This window comes from Aphelocoma coerulescens, chromosome 4A, assembly GCF_041296385.1.
Source record: "Aphelocoma coerulescens isolate FSJ_1873_10779 chromosome 4A, UR_Acoe_1.0, whole genome shotgun sequence".
NCBI lineage: Eukaryota > Metazoa > Chordata > Aves > Passeriformes > Corvidae > Aphelocoma > Aphelocoma coerulescens.
The window spans coordinates 16,454,361-16,472,798 of NC_091018.1; positions in this window are offsets into that span (position 1 = coordinate 16,454,361).

The window sequence follows — 18,438 nt, forward strand, 5'->3', positions numbered from 1 at the left end:
TCTTTAATAAATGTTCATTTTCATAAAAATTCCACATAAAAAAATATTTACTACTAAGCATCCCTTAGGAAGATAAAAATATTTCCTTTAAGATTTTGATTCATACCATGGAATTTCATTTTTCTGTTACAGGCTTTTAATATCTATTTCAAGAAAATATCTGTTAAAATTAAGTTATTTAATTAATAATTATATAAAACTCTGTTGCACAGGCAGTGCTTTTTTCTTTCTCCTGTTAGATTAATGGTACACAACATGAAAAATCTAAACTAAACCTTTACCGTGTGTGCTAGTTTGAAAACAAACCAGTGGGAGGCACCAAGTCAGAATAACAATTTAATGGAAATTAAAGAAAAGGAAAAGAAAGTAAAAGAAAACACTGACAGAGTCAAGATACAACCTGAGTCCCTGTTTGGCAGGGTGGTGGTAGCAGTCTGGTAGAATGGTGGCTGCAGCCCTCTGAAGTGGTGATCCTGTAGTAGAAGGGGTCTGCTCTTCCTCAGAAAGTCCAGTGGTGGCTGTGTAGCTCCTGTCCTCTGGAAATCCAGTGGGAAGGTTGTCTGTGGTGTTCAGAGTCTCAGATTATATCCACGATGGGATGCTTGGTTCCTCCCTTTGGGTGGAGCATCTCACAATGGGGTAATGAGTCATGAGGCCAAGTGTTGATTAGGCTCATTAACAGAAGATAGTCCGGAGGGAGTTATCTCTGAGTCATGGGCAGGACAATGATGGGCCATGAACAGCAAGATAGTCTGGGGGGAGGAGGCAAGGAAACACTGCCCCACCTGATTTCCACAGCTCATGAGGATGGTAATAGAATACACCTCAACCCAGGACACCGTGCTGTACAGTTTGGAAACATAAATACTTTTTGTCCTCACAAGAAAGATCCGTCTAAATCAGTGGAGGTTGAATGAGCTTATATAGCAGTAGCATTATTCCTTCATTCATACAGAGACTCTACAGAGTAGGATGAAAGAGATGTAAAAGACATACAGACAGATGCAGATTAAATTTGGAGCGTGATTGATTGATCTTTTATGTTAGAACATTTTAATAATATCCTGTCCTTTAGTTCAGATGTAGCATCTGACAGCAGAAATGATGCAAATCCCTTGTAATGAAGGGAAAATGCTTCAGCTGTGTTGTTTGCTGTGAATTATTGCATCCTGTTTGTTGCACCTTACCTCTTCCTAGTTCAGCAAATTCATAGTCCAGCTGCTAAATATATATAGTTAAAGTTTACTTAGGCTCAAAAGTAGTTTGGATAATTTTGAAAGTGGCATTGTTTCATCTCTTAGTTGTTCTAGGCCTGTTCCAGCAGCCAATGAGAAAAAACTCCTGTGGGCATTGAAGGGTCACTACTGAGAATTCCATCAGTACCTACAGCCCTCTCAGCCAGGTCAATTTTCTGTCACTGTAGAAAGATAAATGAGAATATTAGTATAGTAAATATTAGTTTAAAAACTCCCTTTGCTGCATTTCAGTGCCATGCAAAATAACAGACATGGAACTGCTCCCTCTCCAGTACCTGCATTCCTTCTAGACCTCATCTGTAAGTAGGGAGCCCTACTTATGCTGTCTTTATGAAAAAAGATTTTCTTCAGGCCTACAAAGAACAAAGACATACTAGGAAGAACCTGTGTCTCTACTTCTCTGATCATGTAAAATGCTTTCCCAAATATTTGCTGATTTTTTGTGTCCTTTATTTTTCCAGATCATTTTTAACAAGGGCATACAGCACTCTGCTTTTCAGTCCACTGCTTTTTTGGAGAAATTTTAAGCTCCACTACTGAGTAGTATGCAGCTCAGCACTAAACAATAATAAAAAAGTATTAACATACTGTTTCAATCTAGATATTAAAATTAATTTTATTTCTGTTCATTCATTAATTCAGACCTGCAGCAATGTATTAGAAAGGATTCATATAAGAAAACCCCAAACAACAACACAAAACATGTCATTATTAAAAAAAGAAAAATTCATATTAACTTGCAATGTGAAGTGGAACTAGTCTGAACAATTTCCCTTTGAGGTGGTCTTCTGTTCAGGTATTTTTCTTCCCATGAAAATGTCACTATTTGAAGAACTTAAACCCTCCTGGTTATAGTCCCATCACAAAGCAGCTGGTCACACATAACTCCCAGAACTGCAACAGGAGTTTCACCTTAAGTCCCCCTGTATCAGTAAATGTGCATATGCAGAAATCAAACAGCTTGAAAGCAGTAACATCTTTTCCCAGAGTTATTGAGGTTTATTGTTAATGTTTGCTCTTTAAAAAAAAAAAAATTAAAGAAGTATTTGCTGCAATCCTTCTAGTCAAAAATCCGCTTAAATTTGACAAAATAGGATTTACATGGCACTGTTGGATGTGAGAACCCTTGAGAGAGCATTACAGTATTATTTGGATCGCGTGCATTTTGATGTTCTATATTTGGTTATTTTATCTAACACCCAGTTTGCCCATCACCACAAAGTTGTTTCCTGCTCTTACCCACAGCATGCCAATACTCAAGAGAGGGATCTCTTCCTGGCCCTGTTAACCTCTGAGATAAATCACAGTGTAGATTATTCAAGTTTCCTGAGACTGAAATGAGAAATACACATTGGTTATTTGGTATCTTCTCATTTTTTATTATCATGTGAGCATCTCAGCATCCTGATCTGTAAAGGTTTTCTTCGTTAGTTCTCCACTAAAGGCCTCAATTTTATACATTGAAACCACAAAATTCTCATAAAAGTCTATGAAACCAGAAGGCAAGCACTCAGAGCTGGACAGCAGGCCTTGATTCAGGCTCCGTGACAAATAAATTAAACATTAATGCACCAAAATTATTGACTTTTGGAGCAAAGCAGTTTTTTAATACTCAGGGGAAAAAGGTGAAAGTTTATTAAAGTTCGCAGAATATTAATGCATTGGAATCCATTCTTGAATGTTCTGAGGATTATCCTGCAATTTTGTCAACACTGCTTTTTGTGCCCACTCTGAGAGCCGAATTTCAGCTGCAATGAAGGATTTTGTGCTAGTAAGAAAAGATTTCTGACTATTAGGGCTGGAATAAGAGGTGGAATCTCCACCACTGGAGCAGCAGAGGCCTGACTTGGAGGACATTTCAAGGCCTATGTCAGAGTCACTTATGCAGATGTCTCTATTGCTGGCATAAACTCTTGGGCGCTAATAGGCCTTTGTCTGCTTAATGCTTGCCCCAAACATTAATCTTTATATTAACAATGCTAATTCCGTCGTGAGAGGCGTTGCTGAATAAGAAATTCAAACTTCATGCTGGCAAGCTGTTCCGGTTTGGCCAAATTTAGAAATATTTCCTCTGAGAGAAGGCACAACCACCCCTCCCCCACCAGATTTGGGGAAAAATAAATTTTCCTCGAAGGAAAGTGAAGAAGATAAAACTATTTATTTAACAAACACACGGGAAAGGAAAATGAGGTTAAATGGTAAAATCTTTCGCTGTAGAGGAAAAACCTGGGAAAAGTGTTCGAGTCCTCCCTTTGGTCTCCTCGGAGCTGGGGCTTGGGCCGGGGCCAGGCCCTCTGTGCCCAGTGGAAAGCCCTACCAATGTGCTCTGATGTTACAGCAATCAAGCAGCCCAGTAGAAAAGGGAGAAAATCCGAACTTCCAGAGAAGGAAAAGTTCAACTCTCAGTCTCTCTCTGGAGAACAAGAAACTGAAACAACTGGCCAAAAGCTGACTGGAAAGCAGCAAGCCGGGTGCTTCCTCGCTCCCCTGCCGCAGCTTGGGAAAAAAAAACCTGCTATCTTTATGTGACCTTGAACAAGCTGCAAACTGCTTTGAGAAAGTTTTGCTCAGTTTTTTTCCTTCCCCTTCTCAGGCTCAGTTTAGAGGCATAGAAAGGCACAAAAATTAATTTCTGGGCATAGGCAGCGATATGGGATACACATCATAACGTCACCCCAAGGCACAAGCGATACCACTTGATTATTCCTTGCCACGGGTTCTGAAGGGCCTGTCCTGACCCAGTCCTTCTCACAGCTGTGTGGCACATCACAGTCATTCACACACTGAAGACAAAAGAGTCACCTCACTCATTGTGCAGTGCAGAACCTGACACGGCAGATTTACAGCACTGACATATTTAATGCCAGTGGAAGGTGACTCTGTCTGTTGATTATTCGCATTAGATGGGTTATGACCTTTAAGCTGGCAGGCAAAATATCTTTTGCTGCTGAACTCAGTAAGGGGCTTAGTAAAAGTGACAGAACCCGCCCCCAAAAAAATCAGGATGAAAGGTAGATATTCAAAGTTAGGTGCCCAGATGAACCATGGAGACCATTTATGTGTTTAAGGAACATAAATAAGATGCTTAGAACCCCAAAATGCTAAGGTTTCTCAGATTTGATTGGAGCATCTGAAAATTATAGGTTCCCAGAATTTGCTGTAAGAAAAACCCTTTGTTTAGAACCCTTTATGTATGGTTATATTAGATTCCTTTATATATGAAGTGCTAGTAAAATTAGTAAAACTAATTTTAATCACCTGACTTTGAGTATTTCAATCAAAGTATAAATACAAATCATTCCACTTGCACACTTTCTGCTGAAGGGCTTTATATTTGAAAACCAGACCATAAGAAGTTAAGAACTTTCATTTTGTGCAGCCTTCCCCATTCAGAAGTGATTCGATTAAGAACTTTTGTCTTTATGATGGGAATAGAATTTAATAAACTTTTTAAATATATCCGTCATTATTATATAAACAAATTCTATTGAATTTGTGCTGTGTTGTTAGCAAAGAACAATTCATCAAGCCTATCTTTTTGCTTATAATTATTTTGTTGAAAGGACATCTGTGTGCTCAACATCAAACTAGTATTTCTCTCCTTTTCATTTTCCATTTTGTTCCGTTCCATATTAAAAAAAAAAAAAATCAGAAAAACAAAGAAAAAAATCAGAAAATTTCTTTTTCTGTGAAAAGAAAGGTCAAAGTGTGAATTTACTTCTATTTAAAAGCTGTGGTATTGATTTTATTATGTGTGTGGATCTAGATGGCTCTGTTCTTTACCTGCACAAGATTATGTTATTGGGTTGAGCTTGTTAGGTAGCTGTGTCTAGTTAAACGAAAAAAAAAGCTTCTTCCTGGAAAATGTCAGTGTTAACAAAATGTTCTGCAATGATTCAACCTAAATGGAAATGATTCATAATATCAAAATGGCACAGGACACTTTCTAAGTGAATCAAAACAAATGTATGCTGCATTTTCTTAGCTTATGCATTGTGACAGTTGTAGCCTGGGATGCCACTGGGATTTTAGACAGAAAAGAGGGATTGTTTTGAATGTGTCAGAAAAGATGCAGTCTCACCAAAAAGTCTGGCTTATGGAACACAATGCGATGTCATGCTCCCCATCTGGAATGGATCAAAGTCTACAAAGGGTATTTTTTTTCCACAGACACCTCTAATGTCAAATTTTCTCTTATTGTAGAGTGAAATCACCTTTTATAATGTAAGCAGTAGGGGAAAGTTCAAACTTATTAAATTAATTTCTATCCCACTTAAAACAGAAAACCTTGTGAAAATGAGAGAACATGAGCATGCACTGTGGGCTGGCTCACCTTTGTGAAACTCACTTCAGAACAGGAAATATTTCTCAGCTGCCATCTCTGAGCTCCCATTTTCCCCTGGTGTGGATTCTGGGTGCAGTACCCCTTTCTTTACTGCCTTCAGCACCCCTCCCACTGAGACCACTCACACTGGGGCACATCACTTCCTACATAGACAAGACATGGTGATAATAGATTATTAAATACTTTTACAAGCATCTTTGATTGAAAAAAAAGCAGTTTCTTCCTCACATCAAAGAAATACTAAGAGGAAAAGAGATGGAGTTTGGAACCAAATACAAATGCGTATTATTCCTGAATCCCTGACACACAAAAAGTAGTCCACAATAGGCAAACAATGTACTAGCAGAGGATTGCTCTTTTGACAGTAGACTTTAGACATGGAGTACAGGGATTATTTGTTACAGTCATTCCTAAGGGTAAAAAATTATAATCAATAATTTTGAAATCTGGCTGAAAATTCATGCGGAGTGTGGCTCAGGGCTGTATAAACATTGTGAAAATAACAGAATGGAATTTGGAAGGGCAGGGACTAATCATTAAAGACAGCCCACACGGTCCCAGTAAAGGCAAGTCACACTTAAGTAGCCTTTGGAGGCAACTTGAGGAGAAGATGAACATTCATATTGTATTTTTTTACTTAGATTAAGAGCAAGCAAAGCCACAAGGCTCTACGCCAACCGTATTCTTTGCATTAGGCCCTGGACAATGAGAGTGATACGAAGTGTTGCCAAAATCTCAAACTGTATGAGGAGTAAAATAAAAGGATTAGGAGGTAAACACATACATTTGGCTGCCTACCTTTCCTGGAGCTGTGGGGCAGAAAGTAAGCAAAGATACTGAGTAGGATAAATGATGGTGTGATGTTTGACATGGCAGCACATGCCTGGCAAGAAAGAAGCACTCAGAGTTTGAGTGCAGCATGAGACAGATTGCATGTCCCACAAACATCCCACCCCAGGGCATTAAACAAGAGTATTATTAGCAGTATTTATGTCCATTAAGACCACAATGCCTGCTGATAGCTCACGTCATCATTTGCCACTGCTCTCTGGGCTAGTGGGGTTGTACAATTTAGCAGTCACTGGGCTGGGTTTTACTCAGTACACTTGCAGTGACCATCTCTTCTTGGTAATGTGGTCTGTGGCTTACAGATAGATGCAAACCTTTTGTTCTACAGGCCAGTGTGTGACAGGCCTAGGTAAGATCCCAGGGTGACTCCAATATATTTAAGGAGAGAAGGTATTTGGATTTCCTTGATTTTGATTTTCAGGATGATAATGACTGTTGATTTTTTTCACGTCAATTGGTGTTGAGCTGTACTTTTAGACATTTAAAAACTTTGTGCAAGTGGATGCAAACTCTTACTAGAACACCCCTAGAAAATGTTAATGTGGTGTTAAGACCAGTCCAGAGTAGCAGGCAAGTGCATTAACAATGAGACTGCAGACAGGATGTTAGAGGGGGAGGAGAGCTGTTGGTCACTACAAAAGCTCTGTTCCAGCAGCACCCTGGGGCTGCTCCATGAGTTGGTCTCCAATGTCTCACATTCTCCACACTGAAGCTTATAAGCTCAAGCTGGGCTGCTTCAGCCTGCTCTGTGCAGCCTGTGCAAAGGACCTGTGTGCATTCCCAGCCAGCATTCCCCTCTCCACCAAACACAAACCTGCTCTTTGTCAGATAGTCCCCCTGTGGCCCATCCAACACGTACTGCAAGGGTAATGTTTTGTAAGAGAGGAGGAGAGTAAAAACAGGGGGAAGCAAATGTCAACCAGCAAATAGAAGTGGAAACACCTGTTTGGCACTGAGGAACAGCTGTACATATGCAGCTGCTGCTCTCTCTCTCCGTAAGCATCACATGCTTGTTGCTTTACTTAAGGTTGACCAGGTTCTTGGTGGGTCTGCAGGATTTAGTTGATGCTATTTAGAAAAGGAGGCTTCTATACCCTGTGGAGATTTACTCAGCTTTAATCAGAACTTCTATGGTAAATAGCAGACCTGGAAAAGTTGTATCTGTTTTTTAATTTTATTTCTAGAGAAGAGTTTTGAAAGGAAAGTTTTCTTACTACTGATCCTTAAGATAAACTGCAGATGACTTTTAGAGAATGATATGAGGAGTAGATTTTTTTTTGCCCTTCTACCTCCAATTACCTTTTATAAGACCCTACAAGCAATCTCATTTATGGAGGATCTACTTAAAGTGCTTGTGCTTGTTGGAATCTAAATGTGATCTTCATTTCTGGAATTTTTCTCTTTTTTAATAGGAAATTTTTCTCTTAGAAAATGCAGTTCCATTGCAACCTAAATGCATTCTAGGATATCTCCATAATCACTTTGATTAAAATAGTTTATTTGAAATTAAGCATACATCTTCCTACATGCAGGAAAGGTCCCATTCCTCAATCGTATGTAGGCAATTAATTCCTGCTGGAGAGCATCCAGCTCAGAGTATAATTATAAGCAATAGCTAAGAACCATCAAACTCTATTGCATTGAACCATGAAGGAAAGAAAGTATGAGAAGAGAACACAGGTTTTGTAGAGATATGAAAGCCAGAAATAATTGGCCTGCAAGCTGATTGCAGATGTCTAACCATGTCATAAACTGTGCAGAGTAGCCTAGTCATAAAGGAATTAAGTGCTGAACTCCAGGCACCACTGCTGATTGTAATAACCTATTCAGAATCAGCTTGGCTGTCCCTGCACTTCCTTTTGTTTCTTTCCTTCTTGTAGTGTAAATTTATTGTATTCCAGCAATAAGTAATTAGCTTAAAGATAAGTAAGTGGGTGAAATCTGGACAGTTGAAATCTATAGGAATGAAATAATTTTGCCATAACATGTGCAAAGTTAATTAGAAGTTGGGAACATATGGAATAAAAACATTAGGGCATTCAGTTCATATGAAGCTAGGCATTGATACAATCTTCTCCTGAAAAGGTAAAAAATTAAATGCAGGAAGCATTTGGGGGAAAAAAAAAAAAAAGTCAATCCTGTATTACAATGGCAAAGAACAGAGTGATCTTTTGTAAAATATATAAATATATTTTTGGCAGTGACTTCTTCCCTTTTTGTCTGCCAAGTCTTATGACAGTGTACATAAAACCAACTGCAAAAAAAAATCTTATAATTAGAGTACTCATCATCTTGCATTAAAAATTGGTACAAAAAATAAATGTCTTTAGTGGATAGCACTTAACTCCAGCTGACAGTAGGCTCAATCCTACATGTTTTATTCATAGTTTTAGTTCTGGTGACATCAGTGACTTTTGTACAAGGCCAACATGGTTTGCCCTGAGTCGTGCTTGCTCAGAAGGAATAGACATAAAAAAACTACCTTTAAGGATAATTATAATATAATCCAAGTAAAATCTCTGAACTTCCTGTTGAAGGAAGGCATTGTCTTTCCTGTAAAGGAATCATGTTCAAAGACCCTTTTATATCTGTATGCTTTGGGTATGCTGAAACACACCGAAGTGTAGCCTCCTGTCCTCATTTTACACACTCTGTGTAAAGCACTCCTGTATCAGCATTCCTTGAGCAGGCACAACCCCAGTGAAGAGCAGTGCTCTGCACAGCACCCTCAGCTCAGGGGGAAACGTGCTCTCTGCATCATGCTGCAGCGATTTGTCACAAGGAAATGTCCCTCTCTGAAACTCTAAAACTATTAATTGGGGGCAGAGTGTGCTTTTCTGATTGTGGCCACTGTCAAGAAAAACCTAAACTGTCCCATGGTCCCTACTGGGAAATAACCAGTGAAAGGGAGGAAAGGAAAAAAACCCACATGATCTTGCTCTGTCTTACTGACATAACTTTGGAATAGCTCTGCTGAAAGACCCTTTTTGCTGGTTGTAGCATATCCCTGGAAAAAAAAGAAAAACACCTGCTTGTAGAAACCTATGCCTTTGCCTGTTGACTTGTTTGAATGGGCACCTCAGGAGGGTTCCTGAGGTTTCTGATCTGCAGTTTGCTCTGCTTCACCACACACCTGCAGCTCCTCGTGCTCCCCGGTGCGAGTCACTCCTGCAGGCAGCTCCCGGAATGGTGCTCAGCCACCTTCCAGCTGGCTATTTGCCACCCAGCCTTGTGTGCAATGCTGCCTGGCTTAAAATGCTTTGCAGACAGATTTCAGCCCCTCTTTCCTTTTTTTACCTTGCTATAAAATCAACAGAAGGAACTCCTCTAAGCCTTGCATCTTTGAGCATCAGCATCAAACTTTGCAACAGTTTGTGTTTTGAGAACACGTCTTTATTCACTTCTGTTCTTGATTGTCTCTAATTTATCCAGGCTTACCTTAAAAATACTTTGCATTTAGTAGCACATTTTCAGTGCCATTTATTTACCATTTTTTCACCATTTAAATAAAAGCTGGGGAAACAACCATGGCAATTAACAGCACGTATTGTTTCTCTAAGACAGTCCTTGTAATTAGTATGCTAATTTCCCACAAATATGACCAAAGCTATATTAGCAACCAGTATTACCATATGTTTCTGGAAAGAAAATAATCATCAAATTTTTTAAGAGTCTCCTGGAAAAGGAGAATAGAAGATCTGATTTAAGACAATAACATGTCTTGAGAAAATTACACTATGTCCCTGTCATATTTTTATCTATTATGGTGCTGTCTGCTGATGCATTTCCGTTTGAAGAGTGTTATAATTTATCATGGAAGTAGAGGTCTATTAAATTGAGGCTAGTTAAGTGCCAAGAAACAGAACATCAGAATTTGCTGAATTTGGGACAGAAAGTTGTCCCCTAGATAAAGGTGGAGTCAGTCCTGTCAGAACTACTTGTATGTTATTATCAACCCTCGACACAAGTTGTGCAGCTTTTCTCTCTTTTTGGCAAGCAAATTGGGACATTAATTATTTGATAAGGTTTTTTAAAAGCATCACTGCAGTATATTCTTACTCTACTTTTCTACATTGCAATGCAGCCCAAATTTGCTTGTCATTGCTGCATGTTAAAAATCCAGGATCTGTCCAAAGGAAATATCATTGGAGTTGGCACAGACATCCTTCTGGGCTTCTGTAGACTGGGTAATCTTAGATATTTTCTGCTGATTCAGGTTCTCATGATGATAATTTCATCTTTTCTCACTGTGGAAACACACACATTTGTCATCTAAAGTATGGAGTGTAAAGACAAGCAATGCAGTGATGCCATATGCTGAGGAATCAATGTGAAAGGAATTTGGAAAATTGTAGCCTGATTTAAAAAGAGGAGGCCCTTTCTAGGCACTTGGGCCCTTCAAAGTCCAGGTATTTCTCATCAAATGGGTGGGCTCGGAAAGGTTAGCCTGTTTGAAGTGCACTTGTTTTTCAGATTCATAAGAATTCTCTGCTGTTTCAAGTTTTGTCAGTTTCTGTGCTTTACTATTTAGAACAAGTTACTCCTTTAGTGGCATAAGGAAGCCTAGAGGAGCAAGTTAGGCAGAATCTAAATATATAGAACATCCTTTGGCTGTGTCATCAACTCCAGCTCTTTGTTTTATAGGTATATAAGACTTTCTTCCAGAGACTAATCAAAGAAAAGGCTGAAAATCTACTTTGAAAGAACATAAACCTTTGAGAAAAACTGATAAAACCAGTCTGCAACTGTGTTCCTTGCATGGCTACTCAAGCAGAATATTTTCCAGCCTTTTGTTCCTGTGAAACTCCACTACATGTGCTGAAAATCTGAAAATTGCCTCTGGATTGGGGTGGGGAGTATTCTTTCATATGATTTGATTTTTTTTTAAATAAGAATTTAAAAGCAAAATAGAATATACTTCAGGGCCCCAAGAGTCAAAAACCAAAAAATGCCCCATTAAAGCTATATGAACTTGTATGAAAAATATCCCTTCACTATAGTAGGATAGAAAAGGTTTATTAATTCTGGTTTATTTTGTGGGATGGTGCACTTTGAATCTTAATGTTCCCCAAAGTTCTGCAAGATCAGGTTTTTTTTATTTTCCTAATGAAGCAGTTTTAACATTTCACATGAAGCCCATGGTGTTTAGTATTTGAATGTCTTAAGTATTGATACTAAAATGTTAAAAAGCCAATGAACATAGTTGTCTCCCAAGCAATGGTTATATTTTTAAAATAATATGCTTAGACTGATCTTTTTTTTCTGAAAATTGTTTTTATCTAGCTCAGATACGCATCTTACTATAAATCCAAACTTTTTAACAATAGAGTGTAGGAAACAGATACAAAGGTAAAATTATCAGTATTATTAGCAGTTTCCTGATTACAAAAAGCAGAATTTGACAATATTTTCTTGCATTAACATGGTCTAAATGTTAGAGTTAAATATGAATTCAACACCCATGTTGATGAAGGTCTGTCGTGAGCCACAGCTATTTCAGGACAGTTCACTGTGGTAGCTCATAGCTGACTCATTCAGGAGACAAGATGAAGAGGGTTTTTTCACTTGCATGACACAGTATTGTGTGTAATTATGTCCTTCTTTTTTGTGTTTGAGGAGTATTTGACACTTGCATTTTGAGACAATGACATTTCCATGCGATCCAGTTCTATGATACCACACTGACTTCAAGTCACTATGAAACAGCTGAGGTAGCTACAGGGAATATGTGAGGAGTCATCCCACTAACTTTTGCCAAATCACATGTTCAGGCCACTGTCTTCTGGGTAAAAGAACTTACTGTTAAAGGTTTTAACAATTTATTTTCAAACTCCAGTACTGGTGCTGATTTTAATTGCTGAAACAGCCAAGTTTCAGTTTGCCCCCTGTCCAAAAAAGCTAATGTTATAAAATTTCTATCTTTTACTCCATGATCAATATTGAAAGAAAACTCTCTCCTTTAGAACTAGAGTCCACAAAGAAAGATCATGAATCTTTTAATTACAAAGATATTATGGGATGCAATTCCACTGGATTAAGGCAATGGCTGTACCATGGTTCACTTAATTTTACTGATTTGGTGTCATAAAATGATAACACCATTCTTTTTGAATTGAAGTGTGGTTGTGCTGAAAATACTTTGTAACATATAACTCAAGCCGAGATTCCTTCTCTGAGAATGTATGATGGATATGAATACACCAACAATAAAGCCCAAACTTAACAACTTGACTCCACAAACTGATTTTAGATATGAACAAAGTGTGCAAAATTGGTGTGCTGCATTGTCCTAATCAGTTTAACTTCATTGTGAAAATGAATTTATGATAATATACCAGAGAACTATTATGCATTTGACCTTATTAAGCTGGAGTAGAATCAAATTGTATACTATTGACCTTAACCTTGGCTCGCTGTGTAGATGAATGAAAATAATTGCACTACTGAAAATAATCAAACGGCTGCACACAGCTCTGCAGATTGAATGGACCTTGGCTCAGTGCTATTAAGAATGATTTAGCCTATAGAAATAGAGTTTTGTAATTAATGAAGAACAAGGACAGGAAAAAAAATAGTACTCCACCAGCTGCTTTTACGCAAAAGTGGATGGATGCAATCATATTAGGAGGTAGTTGTTATAACTATTGAGATTGGCTTTAAAGGCTGAAACAGAAGAAATGCATGGCAGGGTGGAGATGGAAATTATGGCTAGACACCTAGAATGAGGTGTGTTTGTAACCCAAATTAGACAAGTAACTAAGGAATCCCTAACTATTATTCCAATTAAGAAAATGGAGCTACGGAGACTTGCAGCTTATGTGACTTTGGTGGAAATTTGCTTCGGGCACTGCTACAGCACGGATACTGCAACACGTGTATCAGACAACAAGGCCCTGGGAAAGAATATATATATATGGACAGATTCTTGCTAGATGTTTCAGAGATGTTTATTTCCCCAGCCACATGGCCGGGGCTCTGCCGAGGAACTGCTCAATCACGGCACCCGAGGGTCCTCGCCCACCCAGGGGAACACAAAACAACCAATGGGGAACGAGGCTGACCAGGGCCAGGGAAACCCCATCTCTCCCACCCAGGGCCCCTCTCCCAGGACCACATGGCAGGGGCGAAGGGACCCCGACAAGGCACTCTAAAAAATAAACCAAAAAGCTGGAAAGATGTCTTTCCTGAGGTCAATGAAAATATTCCCAACCTCATTTTGGGAAAAAAACCCATATTTGCAATTGATGCTGCTGGACAGTGGAACAGTACATGGGTGTGTGTCTGTGGTCACTTAGGTGGAAGGGTGTGCAGTCCTTCTTGTTCCAGAACCACTAAACCAGCAGCTCCAAGACCCAGAAACTGGTTGCAGGGATTGGCATTTAAGTGGCACAGTCTCCTGAGGCCAATTCAGGCTTGATTTTAAACCTCTTACTTAACAAAAATAATATGTTGCATGGTTGTTGGGTTTTTTCCTCCTCCAACTGATATTTTTAATTCCAGAAGGGATAAAGAGTCAAGTTCCGCTTTGTCCTATTAATTTAATTAGTATTGGATTGATGTAATTGAGAACAGAATTTGTCCTCTGCTGCTTCAATTAAATGAGAGCTCCATCAGGCTGATTCTTTCATATTACAGTGCATCTTCATTACAACATCATTTAATTCCCTCAGAGACTTCAACCCTTTATTTCTTTTCTCATGCAGAGTATCACTCTGATACCACCAGTCAGGTAGGGCATTTTACTCCTTCCTTCACAGAATTTGGCTACTCCAAAAAAAAAAATAAAATAAGAGGGGTCAGGGGTGACCTTGATGAACATTTCACATCGTGCTTTTAATATTAATGCTGCAAGATTTCATTGACAAGGTTTCATGACTAACACAAGCATGCTGGGAATACTTTTTGTGGCAAAGCTGTGCTGCTCTGTGTTTACTGACCAGCTGTTAGCATGAAAGGGGGACACGTTGGCTGTAGAGCCAATGCACAGTTGGCCTCCTTTGCTGAAGTGGTTTCATGCCAAACACATGAAGTTTTAATTAAAAGCAGTCTGAAATATTTATGCTGTTGGAATTTCCTCATTCTTGTACAGAGACAAGACAAAAGTTCATCTGAAATTTGACGATAGAAAGTATTTGACACCAACACAGTGCAGTTGTGCTGCCTAATTAATTCATCTGAGTTAGTAATTATATTGTTGGGTTTTCTATTATTGTATTCTCTGCTTAGTGATACCTTTTGCCAAGAAGTGTAATTGCTCAAAAAGACATGGAAGCAATAATCCTCCCCTGCTCCTTCCATAGCTCTCTTCTTCAGTTCAAAGGGAATTGGCATCACTGCATGTGGGTGCTTCTTGGAAAAAGATCCACAGCTCTGAGTGTGTCACTTCAGCATCCCTTTCAATGTTTGATGATACATTTACCATCTGAGATCCCCTTCTGCACTTAAACACTCACATTAGAGCTTTTATATCACAGCTGGCACCATGATGCTGTGGTTACCTTTGTAAAAAGTCTTTGTGGTTAGCAGAGACACCCACCAAGAGACAGGACCTGGGGTCATGCCCTGTGGAGCCTTGAAGCTCTCCTGTTTGCCAAACCAGCTAAGAATCATCGGCTAAAACTGGTGGGAAGAGAAGATGATATCCTAGATCTGACCAGGAGACAAGACATGCATTCTACATCAACACATGCTTTGTGGTTTTGTGATCTAATGACAATATGAAGCTTAGAAACATTTTCTCCTCTTTCTAGAGAAATAACTAATCATCTGAGTGATGTGTATGTGTGCATGTGTGTATACATACTTATGTACACATATGTACATGTGAATTCTCTTTTCCTGGTTTGCTTTGAATGGCTACTGAGCCACTTGTGAAGCCTCACTCTCTTAAGGGGTGAGGGCTTAAGTCTGCCAGGATCAGACCCTGTAGAGAAACTAAATGACTAAATGGTAATCTTAGGTGCACAGATCATTGTAAATTCAGCAGGACTCTTGAGAAGTGCTATTGATGCCTTAGGTTTTAACTTTCCTATTTTTCAAATCCTGCACTGCCTAGTGGGTAACTCTGAAGTTTCTTGTAGCCTGTTAACTTCTGCTCTCTCATGCTGGGTAGACATAACAAAGCCTCCCCAGGCCTGCTCTCCAAGGACACTCAGACCATCCTAGGCCAAAATTTGTAAACCAAAAGCCTCTAAAGGGGGGCAAGCTTGGGGAAACTGCATCATTAACTGAAGCTTTAACTGGAGAATTAACCCTGATATGCAAATGAACCAAACCTATAAAAGTGTGAAGAACTCGTGACCTGTTGTCCATCTTGGGGTCCATTTACCAGTAGCCTCTGGCTCCCAGGGGTACCTTTGAAGGCCCATCCAATAAATACTGACATTTATTCCCTTACTCCTGTCTAGTCTCTGTTTTTAGGTGGCCGCTTCAGGCATCACGATTGAAGTTATGCACTCAGCTTCTTTCATGTATTTGAACTCTCATCTTTACAATTGCTCTGATTCTCAGAGTAGGTACCATAGGCTGAAAAGTGATTCTTCTTCACTTTTTCCCTCATGGCATGTTCCTAGTTTGAGAGAATGAATCAGTGCTTCCTGATGGAATGCAAAAATGTGATGAGTAACAGGGAATTGTTGGAAAGAACAGATTAGCTTAGAGATGGAATTTACAAATAATAAATAAATAAATAAGTCTGGAAACATTGATACATATATAAACTAACACTGACTTGTCTAATTCTGAACTGCAACTTCTGCAAGATGGACAATCTGCCAGTGTGCAATTAACCAAGTTCAATAACAATTCCATTTTCTGTCCTTCATTAAAGTAACATCAGAAAAAGTGTCTACACTGCAGACTCAAGTGTACTGTAGCCATATCTGAGTTTTAAATGAGCTGTCTTGGATACTGGGAGTCCTTGCCAAGGTCAGGTTAAATTAAGCTTTCTGATCTCCACTTTGTCATGGCTATGCAGCTCTCATTACCCAGACTAGCTCATATAGTATTAACTTGCATATCTTCTAACTACACTGTTTTCCATACTGCAGATATAAATATATATATACAATCAGTTTACCTTTTTCAGTCAGCCAAGAAAAATCCAGTTTCTTGCGGTACAGTCCAGTCAAAATGTTTCCTGTACTTGCAAGTCCCATAACACCTCTTACCCACCTTAGACCCAAGCTGCATGCAGTATTAAAAACACCTGGATTTTTACCAGGTGTCCTCAAATTTGCTGCCTGATGAGTAGGGGTTTGGTGAGTGGTTTATTTTTTCTTTCTTTCTTTCTCTTTTTTTACTTTCTCTGATCACTATTTCAGGACTACCTGTCCCTCACAGCTGAACGTCTCCTTCATTTACCTTGTACTCCAGGTCTTCTATAGATTGCAGGATTTGATAATGTCCCTCCCATCCTGCCACATAACTTGCTCTAGCTCTGAGCTTGGATGTCCTTGAATGTCCAGTGTCACAAATAGAATAGACAGAGTGCTTGACAACCCACTTGATCAGTGTGGATGTGAGCACTTTAATTTGGGAAAGGAAATAAGAAACTTTATGCTTAAAAGTTCACTTCTAGATGCTGTTCACTAACTGTTCTAAAGGTTAAAAAATGGAGCAGTGAACTGGTGAAATAAAAAGTGAATATGGAGTGAGTATGAAACAATAGGATCAAGGAGGATAACACCAGAAAAAACCAGTAACACGTGTTTAAAAAAATATGTTTTTACCCTCATAAGAAGCATTGCCCCAGTACCCAGCCAAATGCAGTGCCTCAATCTAAAGAATCATTTCTGCACTGTGGCTTCTCTTGCTTTAAGACTGCCTGTTTAGCTATCTGTGCAGCTGGTGATCGATTCCACCTGTGATTATTTGATGATTTCTTTATTTCACAAGGCCGTTATCTCTTAGGCTCTTTCTCCCAATAAGGAAGTGGGGATTTTAGTCCTAATTAAGTAATTTTTCTTTTATTGCTTTCAAACTTTTTTTTTTTTAGTTAAAAAAATAGCAGCATATTGGAAGGAACTTTCCAATTGCCATAACCTTTTCTCCACCAGAGAGATTCAGAGGACCAATTCATGACACACCTCTCTCTAAAAAAATGTTGATTTACAGTTTCACAGAAAACCTACCCAATCCGAAGCTGTGAAGCCCAGTTGATTGGGGAAGGATAGGAATTAATCAGAGGACAATAATAAGCATTTACAAGGGCTGTAAGCAATGTCATAGTACATTGCATGGGTTGGAGCATCTGACTGAAAAAACCCCTGAACCTCTTGATTGACTAATCAGGATGTTCTCATTTCCTGACACAGGTCTTGATGAAACTCCCCTCCTTTGTTCAGTTCGTTTTCTTTAAAATTAGTTCCAATCTTTTTATTTAGCTCCAAAATAATAATTTAAAGCCTCATGAAGCTTGCTAAGCACCATTCTCTGTGGCTAGAAGTCCATTCTTGATGACTTTGCCCGCAAGTTTTGGTCTAGAGTTAGAGCCTTGCAGGTAGGAAGCCCAATTAGAGGGTTTCCTAAAGGGCTCGATGTGCTTGAGTGCCCCACAGTGCAAAAATTCTGGTCACTCCTGTGGTGCTAAATCCTTCAGCCTGTTCTTTTGGGGAAGGAAGAACAACACATCAAGGAAATGATGCTGACCTTCTGCCTTGCAGGCAACCTCAGAGACAACACACTCAGTAGGAGACTGGATCCTCGAGGTGAGGAAACCTGTCCCTTAACAAGACTTAAGACATTAACTTCCCCCTCACAGTCATTATCTATGCACAGATTTTTCAGCCTCTTTTTAAATTAAAACTCCATTTGCTACATGTAGCTGTTTAAGTCTTGCAGACTGCAATATTTTGTCAAACTCGTGAGTTTGTCACAAAAATACATTTGATAATGCCTTTCATTCAGTTTTCTTGTATTTCATAATGCTGGCACAATAAGACACAGTAAAACATGCTTGTTCCTGTACATTCATGTGAAAGCAGAATT